Consider the following 16,035-nt stretch of genomic DNA (forward strand, 5'->3'; position numbering starts at 1 on the left):
AGTTGTTGCAGCAGTTGTGACTTTAGGGCTGCAGACAAACATCCATACCAAAAGAAGAATCCGTCTACTAGCACCGAAGGATCTTAGACGGCGAAGGAAGTAGATTCTTTGCTTTGTTTTCTTACACACTGAATCAATCTGATCTTTCCATGACAATAGATGGTCTATTACTACTCCTAGGTATTTGTACGAACATACCTGGTTGATCGGTTCGCCATGAATAGTAATGGGGGATCTGTGTATCTCTGGTGGTGTACCAAAAACAATCTCTTCTGTCTTTTTTGTGTTAATGATGAGAGTGTTGTTATCACTCCATTCAACCACCTTATTTACTCTGTGTTGGTGCAGTCCAGGATCACTGGAACTATCTAGGAGAGAAATCAAAACTGTATCATCTGAGTATTTTAGAAAGTATTGGTCTGGTGTGTCAGTGCGACATTCAGACAGGCATTCCTCAATACGACAGCTGTCAGTATAGAGGGTGAAAGGTACAGCTGAGCTCACACAACCCTGGTCCTGATCCTGATCCTCTAGCTCTAGGCTATTTTCGCCGAAGATAAGGTGCACAGTGAAAACGGGAGGTTTATTATATTGTATATTATAGAGCCATTGGGAATCCATGCAGTCGTCAATAAACGTGGGAAATGTGATTTACAGATGAATTGTAATTTCCCTAATACTAATATGTAAAATCTGGTACCCCTTCTGGGCGGGAACCCCTTTTGGTGTTTTACCCCTTACCCTCTTGTTGCTACTGTATGTACAGTATATTGGCAGCGTAATCCTTATAGGTCAGTATTTAGAAGGATTTTTTAGAATCAGAATTGTCCTTAATGGGTTAAGGAGGAGGTCGCCCCTCCCTACCTGGCCCAGTTTCACGGGGGGAGGAGGGGGGGGGGGGGGGGGAAGCAGTGTGCCAAATAAACCTGCCTGTGAAAACAGTATGTGCTGTTTGGCAGCCATGATGCGGTCCACATTTCTATTCCAGACGTTTTACAGAAAGGCAGCTGGCGGTGTGTGCATGCGTGCGTGCGCCAACCCCAGGATGTGCATGTTGTATGAGCTGTACAGGTATATCATTTCAGTCGGACAGAAACCTCTCATCTCGCTTGTAGAGCTTGTAGATCTGCTACTTTTGATGCTTTGGAATTTGAATCCAGAAAAGTAATGTTTTGGACATAGGAGGTTTCCACCCGACATGAGACAATATGGTTGATATACACTCATACACAGATAATGAATGAATGAAACACATGCTCAAAGAATTAAAATAAGTTCAATATTATAATTTCTTATTTTCTTCCTTTTTTTTTTGCATGTTCGAAACGGAGTAGGGAGAAGTATATATATAGAATACTGTGTTTAATGTTGGGAGGAAATACCGTATGAGTCAAAAACTCAAGGTTGTACATTAATCACAGATTCACAGCACACACCCAGCTTCTGTGACTAATGTATCTCCTCCATCTGGTCTCTCTCGTCCATCTTGTCCTTTTTCCCCCTTTTTCTTTTTTTCATTTAATACTTTATCTGCAAGATTACCACCGGTCCAAGATTATGATAAAAGGATAACACCAAAAAAAAAGTACATTTATTGTACTCAATTCACCAGTGAGACATTTACAATACATATACATACAGGTATAATACAATACAATACATATCACTACTTACTTACTTAATCCTCTTGGCGCTGGATAGCCCATATGGTCTACTACACCCTTAGAGTATATATGAATAGAGAAGGCACCCAGAGGAAACCCTGAGGACGAAATGGACATAGTGGCCGAATGAAGGTATTGCAGCCTGGCCCCAAACACATGAACGCGCTGTCCGTTGACTATCATTGTACACGTTCACGACGGACGACGCTCGTGCGCGTTCAACGGCAGCGCGTTCATGTGTTTGGGGCCTGCACTCACCATTGCAATCCGTCCCAGAATGCACTCTGTTCCTACCAGGAAGGAGGAGTGAAATCGCCTCATGCGCTTTTGAGCAACTTAATGCAAGTGGATGGAAGGAGAACTCGGGTGTCTTCTCTATTCATATATACTCTAAGACTACACCAATGACCTCCAGTCTGTTTGCTGCCCAGTGCTGCACGCCCACGCCCCCCCCCCAGGGTCCATCCAAGTTCTCCACAGATCTTCTCTGTGTCTCCTTGGCTCTGGTCTCTTTTTCTCTTCCCATCTCATCTCTAGCCTCTAGTATGGTCCATTCTGGTCCAGTGTCCACATCCACCTTCTGAAATTGATCACACTTGACGGTGGGGTCGGACCTGTTCTCCTGTCTTTGGAGACTATAGCGTGGGCCAAAATGTCCTCCGTTTTCTCCTCCTCAGGCATCTTTGTCTGAAACACGTCCAGCTTGCTTGTGAATTGTGACAGATGGCCTTTCCGCCACTCTGGAACGTGACACTATACAGTATTATCTTTCATCCATCTTGTCTCTCTCGGACTGCATGGGCTTTTCTAGCTCGGTGCTTGTGTTTTGCTTTTCCCTCTCAAACGCCCTATACTGCAAGGGGCCAGAGAGGCTTTCCAACGTTGAAGCACGGGGCCCTAGTGGTAAGAGGAAGGACTGCAGGCGGACCCGTGGATTCATGACGAGGAAACCCCGTGCAGCTGCAGGGCTTTAACATTGAGCGCTCGGTTGCACTTCCGCATTGGACCACCAAAATTTGGTGGTCCAATGCGGAAATGCGCCCAAAAAGGCGGAAATAGACGGTCCTTCCGGGTGCTTCAAGACGCCACTGAGCAACTTCCACTGACATGAATAGCGGAGGGGGCGGAGCTTCGCGCCAGATCAGTCTCTATCCTTTTAATACTCTATATGGTAGTGGTATACTGTCCTAACCTGTTCCCCATTCTCGCCCTCTCGTTACCCTCGCATGCCGAATGGCTGATGATGGTTTCATTTGTAACTGACTGACGATCTCCGTCTGTTTTCCGTCTGTGTGATCACTGATCACAACCAAGAAGGCACCATGTGAGAATGGCACATCTGCAAGCTCGCAACTTGCAGATCTGCTATTTCCGTGAGCATAAAAGAGGGTTTAATTTGGTTCATCGATAGAATAATCACACCCGTGTGAACTGAGAATTGCCGCTATACATATTTTACTGTAGTACTCGTACTACACTGTATTGTAACATAGTACTCGTACTGTACTGTACCGTACTGTACTGTACTACTTGTACCATACATTACAGTACAAAAAAACCCTCCAAGTTTTGTAATTATAGTGTGAACTTATGTGTTTTTTTGCATTTTCCCATTCATGTCAATGGGGAAATTTTACTCACTAATTAATAAATGAATATCAATTAAACTATACAACATTTCTCTTAACAAAATACAAGCACATCCTTCCCGATGAAGCCGGTCAATTTGACATATGGCTCAAATGTGTACAGTCAAAACTGTGGGAGGAGTAGCGAATTAAAAAAAGAGACTACTCCTATGGAATAATATGCATGAAAAAAAAAGTGTTACAATTACAATAGTTACAATGGGCCATACTGACAGCAATGGCCCTGTCAGTATGCTCTGGGTCAAGGTCAAGGCTTTCTGTGACACCCTGACACCCTACGGTCGGTGACACAGCTGCTGCTAACGAGCCCTCTTTGCCACGGACTGTGGCCATTCTCCATGGCAGGTCCTGCTGCGTCTCACAAACGTCCAAATCAAACACCATAGCCCCTTAGATTTTATACTTAGCATGTTACGTAGACAGCACTAGAATTGCATTTTATGTAGTCTTTATAGTAGCCTACATATGTATAGTAGTATAGTATAGTATATATAGTTTATATGTATAGTTTCATTATATAGATACTCCACTGATACGTTCTTATAGCTTACGCATGTTTCATGATAACTACTTTTTATGTATGTGATATATATTGCCATGCTTTTTTGCTATTGCTTAATGTAAATCCCTCTGGATTAAGAGCCTCTGCTAAATGCCTGAATTGTAAATTGTCCACCATCATCTCCAGTTTTTTTTCCTGATGTTCAAGAAGAGGCCGTGGTCCTGACACCGCGACCGCTCCGCCACCTCCTCCTCCAGGGACATCAGGTCTTCTCATCATCGTCTGAGATCAGGCCCGCAGCCACTGTCGCTATTATGTCCATGTATATGAAGTCATGGATAGCGTATATTATGTCTGGATAAACTCCAGTGACTTTACCTTGTTGCAGTCTGACTTCTTTGCTGCGCTATCCTCTTAGACTTAACCCATTCTGACCTGAGATCAGATTCATACCAGGTTTCCACTGGACAACACACTGGGTCTGATTAACCCATTCTCACCGAGTGGCGCGATATTTTTCAATAGCTAAAGCATAACATGATGCTAACACCAAAATGGGTGCCCGGTCAGAATGGGTTTAAGATCATTATCATTCATGAAGTTACTGTGTCGCACACAGTGGCAAGAGTGAGGTTTTTTTTTTTCAATTTTATTGTATCTTTACATCATGTCAATATAGAGACAAACGTTTCAGCTACCGCTACAGTATATGCAGCCTTCGCCAGTGCAACACATACAATTGTACACTCCATGTATCTATTAAAGAAGTGATCAATTGCAATTGAATGCAAATCATCTCTCTCTACGTGGTCCTCAGACGAGCCCTCCGTCGGCGTCTCCAGTCATCTCGGTTCTCCATACGTCTGGCCGTGCTCATTTGTGCTTTCTGCACCAGCATCTTTCTTTAGTACGTCCACGTGACGTACAGGTCGGTGTGGGACGTCCTCTCGGTCGATGCCCGTTCCCACAGTACGAGCTTTTTGGCCGGGAGTTCTTGGTGTCGGTGGCAGTGGCATAACGAGATAACGAGATAAGTAATTGGTGATTTATTATTAAACACGGCTCTTGAATTGCTTCAGTCATCAAATAGAATTCTGTACGCCTACTTTTAGATTTATTTTTAATGGATCCTATGTTAGAAAAAGCCTGATAACAGTATCATGGCTCCCACAATGCACCAGAATGTCCTTGATTCATACTGTCTGAGGTTGGCAGGGTCTGTATGCCACAGCCACTCTCTCTCTCTCTCTCTCTCTCTCTGTGTGTGTGTGTGTGTGTGTGTGTGTGTGTGTGTGTGTGTGTGTGTGGGGGGGGTTCAGTTATTGTTTAAAATAGAATGTGTAACATTGCCATCCTTCCTGTCTTAAGTGTCTCAGAGGTAAAACGTCCATCAAGACGAGTGTTCAACCAAAAGGGTAGAGTGTGTGCGTGCGTGCGTGTGTGTGTGTGTGTGTGTGTGTGTGTGTGTGTGTGTGTGTGTGTGTGTGTGTGTGTGTGTGTGCGTGTGTGTGTGTGTGCATACGTACGTACGTGCGTGTGTGTGTGTGTGTATTGTTGTGTTTTGTCCTCTAGGGTTTTAGCCAACAGAACAAAAGCTCCATCTATCAGACTATTCCTGTCTGTACTCCATCAATACTTAACCAGCAGAGATGAGCTTTAATGGGGCTGTGTGTGTGTGTGTGTGTGTGTGTGTGTGTGTGTGTGCGCGTGTGTGTGTGTGTGTGTGTGTGTGTGTGTTTTCACTCTTGGTCCAGTGTGAAACATGAAGACATTGTTATGTAGTATGTACAGTTGTGGGTGCTTCCTCATCGGACCACTGAATGTTTCTGTTTTCATGAACGGGAATGGAAGGACAGATTCTGATTTCGTCTTTTGAATAACGCACCATTTCGTTTTAGTCCTATTCAGTCATCTGAATTTGTTTGGTCTTTAGTCGACTAAATTAGCACGGCCAAAGACCCATTCATAACGTCACTGTCGGGTGGAAACCTCATTATTATGTCCAAAACTGTCACTTTTAGGGATTCAAATTCAGTAAAACGGCAAAAGTCGCAGATCTACAAGCTTAAAATAAAAACTCTTTTTAATCAGTAAGACGCCTGAGGGCGAGGTTGCGTGCACTGGCCATAAATTATGGCCAGTGGAGCCAGTGGAGCTTGTCTTGAGTGTACATGGTGTGATGAGGTCAGATCGAGATATGGAATGTCAGAACAGGTCAGGGCCGGTCCTTAATTTCCGGGCCTGTTGAGAACTCAAAGTTTCGCCGGCTGCCAGGCGCGGCTGCTCAAATAACTTTGGGGCGGGCACGCCGGCGCCGCTCTGGAGGTTGCAGATTCTGCTCAGCAGCTAGTCTCCGACAGCGACGCCTCTGGCATTCCCTGGCCAGACGACAACGCCGCTCGTCGGCAGACTCCTCCTCGAGAGTGTGGAGGTCGTATACTGCGGGGGAGGTCAGCGTGTGCACACACCCGCTTGGTTGACGTCAGACTGCTGGGCGAGTGCGGTCGCTTTGGCATGGGATGAACTTTGACCAATAAATCACAATGACCTGGACGCCATATATGGGGACTGATGTCACGCAGTGACCTACAGGGGCACCTGGGGGCTTGCCTGGGGTGACCAGGGGGTTGATGTCACGTGATGTCACGATGGCCTGGGGGCTTTCCTGGGGTGAGTGACGGGGATTTGAGTTGGGTGACGTGACAGAGTGACGGGTATTGTGGGTTAGGTGTCAAAAACGCAAGGTTTCATAGTTATTGCGACCTCCCGTCGCAATAATAATGACTAGAATTCCGCCGCCCTCTAGGCGGCTCATCCCAGAGTTACGTTGCAGCGCAATATGGGAAGAAGGAAATTGCAGGAGTTGACAGACTCCACATGTAGTAACAGATGGGTTATTAGTTATTAGTATTGTATAGTGTTGTACTGTTGTTGCACACACACACACACACACATTCACTCACTCGCGCACTTTCAAGTCCCCCTGGAACCGTGATGCGATACAAGAACGTGAACCTGTGGCACTGATGCGAGAGCGTAGTTGTGTGGCGTTTGCCGTGCGATAGAGAGATGTGTTTTTCAAATGGGTATTGTATTGTATTTCATGGATGCAAAGTATAGTGGTTGTTGTTGTCTGGACAGGCATGCTAGGCTACTAGTATGATAGAGTGGTTAACAAGGCTACTAGTATGATAGAGTGGTTAACAAGGCTACTAGTATGATAGAGTGGTTAACAAGGCTACTAGTATGATAGAGTGGTTAACAAGGCTACTAGTATGATAGAGTGGTTAACAAGGCTACTAGTATGATAGAGTGGTTAACAAGGCTACTAGTATGATAGTGTGGTTAACAAGGCTACTAGTATGATGAACACACACAAAGTTAAGCAATATTACACGAGAGGGTGTTGTTTAACGTGATTATTGCCACGACAGTGATGCGGTCAGGAACGAGACGAAGTCGAGTTCCGCAAGCATCACTGAAGTACATACAGTAACACAGCAGTCTACTTATTCAGTATGAGTCTTTTTTACATGAGGATAGGCTTACTAGTATACGGTATTCACCTATTTATAGACACTCCCATTAAAGGCACAGTTGGTGAAAGCAGCGGTGCTGTCCATTAAATCCATGCTGGATCTCTGTCGTTTAGCAGCCGGTGAGGCTGTAGAGCAGTTTCCCCCACCTAGCGCATTGCTCCACTGCTTTCTGTTATCGAGAGAAGGTGCCCAGTAGCTGTGTAAAGAACTCTCTGACTTGTGTCCGCTAACTAACAGACATTATTTCTCTGGCTTACAGCCCACACTCAGCCAGTTTCTGAATGGTAGTGCTTCCGATGCTGTGATTTGTGTAAATCATGGATGTGCCCGCTTGCTCGCAGATACGTTTTAGCATGGAACTCAGGTAATTTACACCCAATGAGTACCACACATCACATTCACCTAGCTGTGCTGCTCTCTTTGGATGGAGATAAAACGCCTTAGCCTCTTTGTGCATTTTAGATAGGTATTTTTCAAATGATGCAACTGGACACAATGGATTCCCAGGGTCTTCAAACATACAGCCTCTTCTGCTTTGACGATCCCTTTCATAATGTTGCTTGTGGTTCTTTGTGTCTTCATTGAAGGAAAGTGTCACATATTTCGCGCCTTTAAAAAGAAAATGGGACTGATTAGGAGGATGTTTGATCATGTTTTCTACATTTTTTATATGCAACGACAGCTTAGCTATTTGATGAACCTACCTGTTGTATGTCGTTTGATAATGAATGAATGTGGTAGAAGACTCCTAAGACCCTCCTTTCCTCTCCTCCCGAAAATTAAGTTGGATGTCGAACCACACTTTATTTACCAAGCCCCATCGTGTGTTTGTGTTCATAGCCTCCGAGCTCCGTATTATCTTCAGGTCCTCTTCGGTAATTGCGGGGCTATGTTCAGTTTTGTCATGCCCTGCTCTCTCCTCAGAGACTTTATCATTCCGTTAAAGACATTGTTTGCCGTTGTGAATTTGTTGTCCTTCATAATACACCATGCCCGGCTAAGAGGAGGGTCGCTGATGAAACGGTTAATGCCAGCTCTCAACCCAACGTAGCTACTGAGGGAGTAGTGTTTACCCTGGCCATTTCTAACCGAGCCATAAAACTCCCGGTCTTGTTTTTTGTTTATCAAATAGTCCCGGAAACACTTCACAGCCCAAGTAGTTGTCCTAGCTGTACTGACCCCATTCCTAGACTTCTCCAAGTTGTCGAGTTCTTCATTTGACAATGCAACATATCTTTCGTTTGGTTTCGCGTTCTCCTTCTCTTCCTCTTCTTTCAACCATTCATCGCAAGTAAGTCCACCCAATAAATCAAAATTAACACTATAATCCATTTCTGAACGGGGTGCTGGATGTTTGAATTTCCCTCTAGTATGACTAGGCTACGAGTGACGCAGGCTCGCAGCTGTTGATATGGGCAGGGCTGCGCATAAGTGGTGCGCCACCGCGCATGCGTCGTCAAAATTCAAAATGCGCTGTCAATCAAGCGCCGGGAAGCGCTTCTGCGTACCAACAGCCGGGGCCGCCTAGAATGATTATTATGGCCAGAATACTAGTAAATTCTGTGGCGAGAGCATTTTCCACCGACTGCCACTCAAAGTGGCTACTGGCCAATCACAGCGCGTCCTTACTCAAAAGGGGGAGGATTCCATGCTGCTTTCTGCTGGGAGCTTGGGAGGAGACGGAGGGCGGTTGACAGGAAAACCTGACACAAATAGTTTCGTCTTCTCCGTTTCAGATAGCAAACTACTGTAGTCCCCGGTGTAGAAGGGCATGCTTTGGATGCTTTGCACTCTTCCCATTTGCCGCTGTGCTTGTGTTTGTTTTCCGGCTGTTGGAGCAGCATGGTTGCTCGTGTGCGATGCCGTCTCAGAAACCGAATCCGAGGCAGAAACCATATTAGCGTCTCTCACAGCCTAGGCACCGGCCACCGACTTTTTACGGGTACTAAGGTTTTAGTTCCGAGTTTAAAGCATTGCGGACTGGCACTGCTGCTGCCCAACATGAACACCGTGTCTCGACATACTGTGCCTTATTATTATCGTAAAGTCGGGTAGTGTACACTGTTTATTTTTGCACCGAGGAGCCATGTGTGTCTGACTGTCTGCCTCAGCTAAAAACAAAAGGCAACTAGGGAAGCCTGATGTATGCTTCGCCGTACGATGTGTCGCATGTTAAAAAAAATAGCTGATCTGCAAGCTCACAACGTGTCGCAACACGTTGTGAGCTAGTGGATTGGTTATTTAAATACAAAATAATAAAAAATCTAAATATTGCTTTGATGCTCATATTATCCTTAGGAAGTATTAAGTTGTTAACTTAATTTTAGCAAATGTATATATTTTTAATAATGGGATGAATCTACAACAAGAGCCATTCTAGGGCTAAATCTAGAGTTGCAATACCCTCCATTGACTCCCCACTCATCAAATAAATATTGTTTTGCTATAAGTTATTCATCCCTCTTTAATCCATCCGGCGAGACGGGTCGCCGCATTTTAGGAGCACCAAGCAACTCCTCCAGGTGCTCCTCTGAGTACTAGACCAAAAAGGTTGTGTGCAGCCCTGGATATGGGTCTAATCAAGTGCGCGAGAGGTGCGGAGTGATTTATTCAATGTGATTAGGCCCAGGGCTAGGTGGTGAATGGTGTTGGTTTGGCTGTGAAGGCTGTTTCAACCAATCAGATTGCTTCCTCTTAACGTGGATGTGATGTGATGTGATGTGACGTGAGGGTTCATGTGTTTTGGTCCGACGGAGCATTGGTCCGAACGTCAACCTACCTCAAACCCTCACCCTAAGCCTAACCTCCCCCGGGGCAGCACACCCCAAACCTAACCGCAACCCTCTCCCGACCCCCAATGCTCCGTCGTATACCATAGTATGCCTCCCGTGATGTGAGCGTGTAGGTCTGCTCTTTTCGGCGGAACATAAATTAGTCTTAAATGACAGAAATATTCATGACCCTGCGGGGCCCCGGGGGGCATGTTTTTTTTTTTTGTGTGTGTGTTTTTTTCTTTTCTTTTTACATCCGACTTCGGTACACTATAATGGGATTTTAAATGAAGCAGGAAATTAAGCAGCTCAGACGAAATTGGCTGTGGTTTGAAGCACTCACTACACTGCTGTCCGTGACTAAGACTGTGTTGTGTTGTGTTGTGCGTGCGCGTACAGTATGTGTGTGTCTGTGCGTGCACATGCACATGCACACAAACCAAACAAAAGCGTGCCTGTATGTGCTTCTAGTTCTCCGCCACTGACTGAAGACCGTCTCTCCTGAGTCTGAATGATTGAGCAGCATAATATTATATATAGGGTTGGGATCCTTTAGGATTTTAACGATTCCGGGTTCCTTAATGATTCCCTCTTATCGGTCCAACTTCCGATTACAGGTCACGGCATCCCAGGGCAACCACTCTCTGCGGACCCGTCCATTGTCCTTTCTCTTATGCCAGAGGCCCAGAGCCAACGGGAGGCTCTCTCTGCCTTGTGTGTTCATGGTGGGATTGCAAGCACTGAGAGGTCTCTATCTATAGGACTATAATGGTTTGCTTCCTGCCTACTATAGGGTCCTCCTATACGTCTCACCAGACTGTTTGTCTGTGCGGTGTGCATGCAGCACCCGTCCCTGGTATATTTGAGTCAAGGTGGTTTGTTTGAGTCTTCTCTGCGTCTGTGTCGCTGTCCTTGTTGTTGTCGTTGAATCAGTCCTATCGAGTCTCTCTTCGTCCCCTCCTCTCGGGAAGCCTCGGTTCCAGCCGTACTCGTCTGCGAAGGGAAAAGCCTGGTCTCAACCTACGGCAGAGAGTGCATATAGCCGGAAGTGTCGGGCCGGAACATCCGACGGATGTATTACCCCCGGATGCGATATCTTCCGACCAATCTCGACACTTTCATACACAGAGAACGTAAACAGATTTGCAAAGCGTGAACGTCATTTCCTTGAGCGGTACCTCCGCCCAAATCTTGCTATACTTCCGCCAAATTCCAGCAATGCACTCCACAGCGTAGGTTTTGCCCAGCTTGCCTCTCGGGAGACTCTCTCATTTCTACCTTCTGTAGCTTGCTTGCGGGAAAAGGGAAAACGGTTCCAAATGTGACGGAAACCAATTCCGTTCCCTCAGTGTTGAATCCTGTTCCCCCAGTTCCGGATCTCGGAAAATGAGTTACGTTATAGGCGTGTGAATCCATTTCCTGGATCCTGGATTCGAGTGGTCATTAATGTGCAGTGAATGTAGGGCGGCGGTGGCTCAGGGGCCAGAGTGGCCGGATGGTAACCTCAAGGTTTCCAGTTCGAGCCCGGGCTCTCCCAGAGTTAGTGTCGAAGTGTCCTTGAGCAAGACTGACACCCCTAATTGCTCCTGATGCGCAGGTTGGTGCCTTGCATAGTTTCCGCCGCCATCGGTGTATGAATGTGTGTGTGTGAATGGGTGAATGAAATGCACAATCTCTGTAAAGCGCCTTGGATAAAGGCTATATAAATGCACCATTTACCATACTTCCTGGATGAAGGCCGCTTGGGTGTACGGTGTACAGTTAGTATAGCCTATGTAATATGTATGGGAGCTAAACGGAGGTGAGGGGGAACAGCGGTGTGGCTTCGTGTGGCTGGCTGCAGGCTCCAGTCCACACGCATAATGGGAAGCAGTGATTTGCATTGCTGATGGATGAAGTCAAATATTTAAGACCGGCCCCCCCAGTGGCTTCTGATGGTAATTAAAACCACAACCTCCAACCACTAGTGTACACCGCTCAGCCTGTCTGTGTCTGTCTTTAAGGGACCAAGAAGTCACGAAGTGACTTTGGTCACTTATTGTTTTTGTGTTTTTTTTCTCTTCTTCTTCTTCTTCTTCTTCTTCTTCTTCTTCTTCTTCTTCTCCTTCTCCTTCTTCTTCTTCTTCTTCTTCTTCTTCTTCTCCTTCTGCTTCCGCCAAAAATAGCAGTTCTGACTGAACCGTGCAGTCGATTTTCGTGAAACGCGGGAACCATGCCAAACGGTGACTATGCGAAGCCCATGACCATTGGCCAAATGGTGGCGCCATAGCACTCAATTGAAAATGCAAACTTTGAACGTGCATATCTCATGAACCGTTTGACCGTTGGCAATGACACTTTGATACACACATGTGTCTCCTCATGCCGAACAACTTTCGTGTTCTGACTTTTGACCTCTGACCTTTAGATCACCCGCCATTTTGAATTATATGAAAAAACTGTTATAATGCATCTCCCCCCAGGATCTTTGATCAAAATGCACAATAATGTTTTTATGAGTTAATGAAAATTGCTGGTTTGTGAAGATTCTTCTTCTGCCTCTAATTCATACATGCAGCATCATAATGCTTATGTCACTTTACAGTATAGTAGAGGGTCATGCCAAATAGCACTGGAAGCAGTCTTACTCCAATTGGCCAAAGGGGGGCGCTATAGCATTTATTTTAAATGAAACAGGCATAACTCAAACTCATGCCTCGTTTGTCTAAAGGTCATGGCACTTGTTTCCACATGTTCCTTGACTCATGGGGAACACATCTGTCACTTTGACAAGTAAGCTCCGCCCTCAGATTTTCCGCCATTTAGAGCAGTTTGAGGAATGCTTATACCTGATTGACTGCCTGTTTTTTGAGCAATTTGCGTGAAACGTTCTACACACAATGTATGGACCATTATCTGAAATTCCATTTGAAGAGAACTTTGTACGTGAAAACATGAACCGCAAACACACTGTAGTAATGGATAATGACATGCCCAAAACGAGGACACACACGATTGTTATCAAACACACTGAATGATTTTCCTGATTATATTGTAGTCACTGATTGTCTCCGTGTAGCTCAGTCAGTAGAGCTCTCGCCCTTCGACCACAAGGTTGTGTGTTCAAATCTGGGTACTGACAACTCAGCCTGTGAGTCTTATTTGTGCATTTTGATCTTGTCTTCTTTCTTGGTCCCGCCTTATCGCTGCTTGCAGCTATATTTATTGTTATCATTCAACTAGAAATGCACTCTGTCAAGGTGCCAACTTGCACCTTGCACAACAACTTGTGCGCAAGCAGAGTGCGCAAGTACTGCTACCTAACTAATTAAACAATATTACACGAGAGGGTGTGGTTTAACGTGATTATTGCCACGACAGTGATGCGGTCAGGCATCACAGAAATACTCGTCAGTCTTATTTGGGCATATTGTTCTTATTGCGTATTGTCTTTCTTGGTCCCGCCTTATCGCTATATTTCTTTCCTTCTTTCTTTCTTTCTTTCTTTCTTTCTTTCTTTCTTTCTTTCTTTCTTTCTTTCTGTCTCCATCCATTGTATTTATGTATGTATTCTCTCCCGCCCCCTCTCTTTGGTTTCTAGCCCCCCCCCCCCCTCTCTCTCTCTCTCTCTAGAGTCAACAGCCTGTTCTATGGTTAGCCTTATCTCTCTCTCTCTCTCTCTCTCTCTCTCTCTCTCTCTCTCTCTCTCTCTCTCTCCCCCCCTCTCACTGACTCACTCTATCCATTTCTCTGTCCTGTCAGTTTTGTTAGCTAATGTAATTTTCTGCTCAACTGAAGCAGGACATGAACTAGAAGAAACACATGACAGGAACGGGGTCTAAACGAGGTGAGAGAGAAAAGCGAGGGAGGGGGAGAGAGAGAGAGAGAGAGGAGAGAGTGGCTACACCGGGTGCGAATTCGGATTTTTAAGTGGCGTTTCTCCATCGGTTTTCCGAAAAACGCGGCCGGTGTGCAACCACCTTAAGTGACACAGAGAAAAAGGGAGAGACAGATGAAGAGAGAGAGATACAACCATATCATGTATTGTCTATGGATGGATACAGGGCCAGGGGAGAGAGCCAGGCGACATGTGAACGCACATACAAAGAGCACAGAGACCTGTTCCTTTTCCCACCAATGGAGGGCGCCCTTTCCCTTCTAGTTCCTCTGATTCGCTATGGCGATGTTAATGAGGCCCCCCTGCTGCTGCTGTTCTCCACTTTTAATGATAATGAACCAATTAACTCATGAATTATTAATTAGAACTCATTAAAGGCAATGCAAATAAGTCCCACACAGGACAGGCCCCTGGAGTCATTCTCAACTAGCATCAGTCCACGCTACTGTGTTTCACTATGGAGTTTCACTCTCTCTCTCTCTCACACACACACACACACACACACACACACACACACACACACACACACACACACACACACACACACACACACACACACACACACACACACACACACACACACACACACACACACACACACACACACACACACACACACAATCTCTAAACTCTCTCTCCCTCAGTGTGGTTTCACCCCATTAGGTGGAGACTGGAGTATAACAGATAGTATTACTGTTCTTAAGCTGCAGTGTGATGATTATACTACCGAGTCTAAAACTGTTGTTATGTCATTTTTATTCGTTTGTTTATTTTAGAAGTACCCAGATTTTAAAGACATTTAATCATATGTAAGTAAGTAGCCTGAAGTAAGTAAATATAGCCTAAGTAAAGTAAAGCATTTTTTTTTATAAAGCACCTGTAACAAAATGTTACAAAGTGCTGTACAGTGGACAACAACTTTAAGTAAAACAATCAAATTAAAACAAGAGGAAAAAGCAAGACATTGAAATGCAAAGCATGTCAAGTAAAACATTGCACAACTGACAAAATGCTTAATACGAAATGAATATGTTTTTAACAAAGTCTTAAAACCGTCGACACAGACAGACTGTATAACATTGCCCTGTGTGTGTGTGTGTGTGTGTGTGTGTGTGTGTGTGTGTGTGTGTGTGTGTGTTATATAGAAAGACCTCTGTATTGGTGTTATCACCAGGGGTCACCAACATGGACAGATGTGTCTGTGGCAAAGACGTGGGCCAACCATTAACCCTTATCCCTAAACTCATTTGCCAATTTTTTTTTACTATTAAAAAAACCCTTTTAAAATAGTTTAGGGATAAGGGATAAGGGTGGCGCAAGATGGACCCCCCCCCTCCCTTGGTCTTGTCTGTGGTACATTTGAGATGTTCTGTTTTACACACCATTATAATGTTCTTATTTTTTATCATAACACTCACTTACTGAATGTCAAGTCTCCAGGTTTTCCTCAGGATAAGTATGACAATTATGACACTATGGCACATTAGGAGTCCAACTATTTGCAAGGACCCCCCTTAACTCTGAGAGGGTTCAAATGGACGGGTTCGTTTGGTTCCATTTGAACCCTCTTCAGAGTTACAGACGTGTTATGGTCATTCAGGCCTATCCATTTATGTGTTTCTGGTAATGTTATTGTCCATATTATTACCAAAAAACTAACAGGATTCATATTATTATGAATGAATTATTATTAATGTACCTATGGTTTGCAATAATAATAATAATCCAATTTGACAAATAACTTCACTGTCAAATAAATTTGAATAAATGCAGTGGAGGGGGAAAAAAGTATAGGTATATATAGTGGCGTAGATATAAAATGGAAATAGCCTATACTCAAGTAAATTTAAAAATACCTCGAAACTGTACTTAAGTCCTAGCCTACAGTATACTTGAGTAAATGTAGTGTGTTCTCAATGAGGTCCAGTGAGGTAAATGGACCCTTTATTGGCCAATAGCCTATACAACCTGATATTAGGCAATAAAGTAAGTGATAAGTGTGTGTGTGTGTGTGTGTGTGTGTGTGTGTGTGT

Source organism: Protomyctophum parallelum (genome assembly GCF_964188405.1).
Source record: "Protomyctophum parallelum genome assembly, chromosome: 20".
Lineage (NCBI taxonomy): Eukaryota > Metazoa > Chordata > Actinopteri > Myctophiformes > Myctophidae > Protomyctophum > Protomyctophum parallelum.